This window comes from Triticum dicoccoides, chromosome 7B (genome assembly GCF_002162155.2).
Source record: "Triticum dicoccoides isolate Atlit2015 ecotype Zavitan chromosome 7B, WEW_v2.0, whole genome shotgun sequence".
NCBI lineage: Eukaryota > Viridiplantae > Streptophyta > Magnoliopsida > Poales > Poaceae > Triticum > Triticum dicoccoides.
The window spans coordinates 627,326,025-627,331,089 of NC_041393.1; the positions used below are offsets into that span (position 1 = coordinate 627,326,025).

Genomic DNA, 5,065 nt, shown 5'->3' on the forward strand with positions numbered 1-5,065 from the left:
CAAACTACATATATATTCATATGTATGTTTATATTTAACATGCTACATGTTAGTTGATATAATAATACACAAAAAAGCATTAAAAAATATGTACAGAAAAAAATCTAACTATGCCGACGGCCTAGCCGTCGGCATAGATCCGACCAGCGTGCCGCGGATCACTGACGTGGCAGATATGCCGACGGCAGCCGTCGGCATAGGCTCTGCATGGCGCGGCCTGGATCAATGACGTGGCCTGCGGACCTATGCCGACGGCCCCCCGTCTAGGCCGTCGGCATAGCTCTGACGCCATTTGCCGGGGGTGGCCGGGCCCCACGTGTATGCCGACGGCCTTCGTAAGCCGACGGGAGCTGTCGGCGTATATGTAGCTAGGCCGACGGCCGTTCTATGCCGACGGGTGCCGTCGGCTTATCTCTGCGTAACCCGACGGCCTTTGTACACCGACGGCCAGAACCAGGCTGTCGGCATATCTCCGAAGAAGCCGACGGGGGCAGTCGGCATTGTTCTGGCCGTCGGGGTATGGTCCTGTTCCGGTAGTGACTTAACCCCAATACATTTACCGGGAATAACCGGACATCCCGCCACAAGATAAAAAAGTTATATGGGCACAAGTGGGATTCCACTTAGCAAATGCACCTACACACTAGTTTAGCATTCATATGTTACTCACACTCTCACACCCTGGCGCCCTCACACTCCTTGATGTAGCTACAGCCAACGATGTCTTCTCCCGCATGCTCCCATCTACCTATCCGCGACGCACTACGACGACAGGTTGTACCCGGCGCTCTGACTTTTCATGCTCGCCGACGTCCCAGACCTCCACAAGTACCGTTCAAGAACGTCATCTGCGCAGCCGTCATGCACCCAGTCCATGGTGACCACCATGTCCGCCGACAACTCCGCCTACCTCCACGGGAGATCCCTCAGCATGCCCGACCATGTTGCGGTCTCCCGATTGCATGGGTCTCCTCGTGGCCACCATGGAGGCATGGACGACCTCGTGGCCAATACCGTAGACGGCCAGTACCGTGGACCTGCAGTCGCCCTCCACGGCGAGCCGGCCGATCATGGAGCGTGAGTGCACGACTTGACGGTCCGGTCCGGTCGCTAACCGAGCCAGCCTTTGGACCGGCCACAAGCGAGCAGGCTCAGGACCCGACTGACGACTGAACGGTCATGTACTTCGAGACCGGACCAGTGGCGCTCTAGCTCGAGCCGGACCGAGCGGCTCATTCGATGGTGGTGCAGGAGCAGTCGCCTGTGCGTGCATGAGACACGAGGAGATGCCATGCAGCACAGGTGCAGCCGTGCGCCGGTGCGTGCAGCTGTGGAGCTCGCCATTACCGGGCCCGTGCTCTTCCTCCACACCTCGCCGATGCCTCTGGCGCGAAGGCGAGCTGCGACTCCCGTGTCCTTCATCTTTGAGGAGCCGAAGAGCTGGACTGCGCCTGGGATGGGGTACTTAGTCCCACTTAAATCCACTCCCACCTGCAGCCTTACATCCGCGGCATCGTGGCCACCGTCCAGAACACTCGCCGGCGTGGATGCGTGGGGCGAGGCTGGGGATGTCGTCCCCGCGGTGCTGGTGGAGTCGGAGCCAGGCAACGCGCGCCAGCCCCGGTATTGATGGGGAAGATGGGCGCCCGCCAGATCCGACCCCAGGCACGCTCCCTCCCTCTCTCTTTCTCTTTCTCTCTCTCTCTCTCTCTCTCTCTCTCTCTCTCTCTCTCTGCATTTTCTTGGTCTGATGCGGGGGCTCAGTTCGTCATCACAATAATCTTGGACCTCCCTTGGGTTCAGACAACATCGACAGCGACGTCTGTCGTACTCCGGCTGCTTGCTTGATCCCGCGGCGAGACTGAACCGGAGTTTGTTTTTTCTCGCCTGATTTTGTAGGTCGGAATCGGAGCTGCCATGGGTTCAGACAACATCGGCACAACAGGTACCACCGCTCCCTTCCTTGTTCCTCGTCTCACCCTGTATCGTATCCCAGTCTGTGTTCTTCTGAACCAACATAATAATAATAAAAAAGGATTTGACAACGATCTGCACAAAGGTGTAAACAAATGATTCACTACTGGTGTGGCATGACGTGAGACACAATTGATTTTGTTTCCTTTGATTTTCTTGTGTGCACGTATTTGTATAAGTAATCAGGAAAACTGAAAATTAAGAGAAAGATCATACAAAAGAGAAATGTTTTATTGTATATAGTGTGCTACAAAATATGCCGCGGTTAGTAACTTCTTCCTTTCCGACAGATGTCTGTGTTGTCGTGGTCGCGCGCACCCCACCCCTATGAGTGGTTTCCTCGGCACCCTGTCTTCCTTGTCTGCTACCAAACTCGCTCCGTAGGTATTGAAGGTGAGATCAGTATCTCCTCTATATGCCCCCCTAAAGGTATAATCTGTTGACTCTGTTTAACCCGACAGTAATAATAACAAGGTACCTGGGGGTGATTATCCGCTCTGAGAAGGGCGAGTGTGGATCCATCCCTTGTGCAGGAGGTCTTCTCGGCAATATCTTGAGTGCTAACTTGGGGCAAGCTCCTGCAAGACAGGCTGCCTTAGGAGCAGGGATACCAAACACGGTTGTTTGCACCACCATCAACAAAGTCTGCGCGTCTGGCATGAAAGGTTTGGGCTCATGTGACCATGTCTGTATAATTTGTGCTTACAGTTTCTGTAACTCCGACATTTTTAGAACACGATCCTGTTTTTTCCCCTTCCTTTCTGCAGCAACGATGTTTGCTGCACAGTCGATTCAACTAGGCAGCAATGATATTGTGGTGGCGGGTGGTATGGAAAGCATGTCGAATGCTCCGAAATACATGTCGAAAGCATGTCGATTCAGGCTTCAGGGTGTGCCTTGGACTCAGGATTCTTACTATTTTTGTACTAGATCTGGTGGTCTTATTAGTTAGTCAGTGCCTCGTATGGTTAGGATGCATATCCGGTTAGAACAGTGTCATTCATGCATTGTTAGAATATTTTCATGTGTATTTATTTGTCTCAGGTGTGTTTAGCTGGTTTCCCTTCGGTCATTTTCATTACATAAAACAAACACTGTGGTCGAAATGTAACCAAAGTATTCATTGCACATATTTTGTGCTATACAACTTGTTCTTTCTTTCCTACAAAACTCCTATTTTTTATTTGAAGAACACCACTGAATTTTCATTACACATGAAAGGAATTACTGCGACTACCTGACACCTGAGTATTCATTGTGTGTCTTTCAAGGTCTACGTCTTAAAAAGAAGTCCAACTGTTCATTATACAAGGAATTACAATTAGTAGCATGTAACTTGACTCTTATTTGTCGCATAAAGTAGTGGAATGGTTGCTGCTTGTCCCTGATCTTCACACTTCAATTGTTGCAGCCCTTGCTTCTTTGTTTCTGGGTCGTATTAGCTGAATAAATGCAAAATGCACGACGACATTTTCGGTAGGGTGCTGCTGCGGTATATCAGAGGAAGTAATTATATTTTCCTATCCTTATGTTTACTCCATAGCTTTTGATTTTATTCTTCTGCCAGACCTTGAAGCTCCCAAAATGCAAACACGAGGAGATAGGGATGTCAAACTGAAACAAAGAAGCCTAGCCGCCACCAGCCATCCTCCTACTGTGCCGACCTACACCATATTTTCCACCTCCCCAAGCCGACGTGCGTCGCCTCCCTCCTCTCAACGATGTTGTCTCCGCTGCGGTGCTATGGCTGTCTCCCGAAGAAACTGAAGTTCGCCTGCTCCTCGTTTGTCAATGGCGTCCCCAAGTAGCAAGGTTTGTTGTTATTCCTCCCTACCAATTGCTTCCCTACACTGCTTCATGTGTTATTCCTTCCTCCATAGCAAGAGTGTGGTGTTACCTTAAACGCTGTTGTTGTTCTAGGTTTGATTATTTGTAGGCTTGTATGTTGCTGTTGCCGCTATTGTATGCTTAATCCGTATGTATAATTGTTTTTAAAAAAAGCCATCCATGGTTTATGGCAGGATACCCAGAGAAGAACAAGCAACTTATCTGAAAATGGAAGAGCTAGCACCAAAGAGCCCCAGCCCAATTCACGGATAGTGGTATGATGCCTCTCCTGCCTTTTTATTAAGATGAACATGCTTTGTTTGGTTAACTGAATAAGGCATCTCAAAATAATTATGAGAGATTCTCATTTGGAGCTTCACTAAGAGTCTAAGATGCATTTCTTAGGACTAATGCTCTCCTTTTCACTGTATATCTCAGATGCTTAACCAACAACAGCTAGAATAGGGTACATCTAATGTAGTTTAAAAAAACATGATACATCAAAATTGGCCAGAATATATAAGTCATTATTTTTTTTAATTGATGGGTAGGATGATCCTCTTCGGGTGCTTCGACTTAAGTTTTCAGACAAGCTAAACTTCCCTTGGGAAGAAAAAGCGGTACTGCATTGTAATAAATGATCTCTCCGTTTTCTGAAAACAACCAACTCTCCCTCTTATTAACTACTCCCTCCGTCCGTCCCTCAAAAAAAAAAAAAACTACTCTACCTCCTTAATGTGCCTTCCTAGCCTCTGTCATTTGGTTCACTAAATTTTTCCGCTCTGCGGTTTGGTGTGTCCGGTTAAGCTAGCGAAGGTTGAGGTTTTGATTTTATATATACCATTTGGTGCTTTAGTTACGAATCATGTACACCTGCAAAGTATGAGGAGCAGTTCTTGATATGCATTGAGGGGCATAATTTTGTTACAAAAAAGTCTGTTACTTATCTCTAATTTTCATGGATGGTTGGATTATGGGGTGCATGTGCTGTTTCAGTAGTGACCTATTAGTTATTCTGCTAAATAGTAATTACTAAATAATTGTTTCTGATAAACAACGATGCCTTTCTTACATAGGTTGTTTGATGCGTTTGTGCTCGTCGGCGGGACGGTGCAAGGCGCAACTCCGACGCGGTTCCTCGCCGGTTGGACGGCGTTCAAGCGCAACCCCGGCGCGCAGTGAGTACTGCCTCGGCTACAACCTCCCTTGGTGAGCTCCATCTTCCTCCTGCTCCTCGGCTTCCAGAAATAAGAGAAGAGCGTCT

At 48.6% G+C, this 5,065-nt stretch overlaps 1 long non-coding RNA gene across 1 annotated transcript in view; it reads left to right on the forward strand.

Annotated features, from left to right (window-relative positions):
• LOC119336632 overlaps positions 1-3,755 on the forward strand; it is a 15,992-nt gene extending 12,237 nt beyond the window's left edge. The window contains exons 2-3 of the long non-coding RNA XR_005162696.1: positions 3,386-3,450; positions 3,542-3,755. This is a non-coding gene — a long non-coding RNA (uncharacterized LOC119336632). The remainder of the gene's footprint in view (positions 1-3,385; positions 3,451-3,541) is intronic.
• Positions 3,756-5,065: the final 1,310 nt, after the last annotated feature.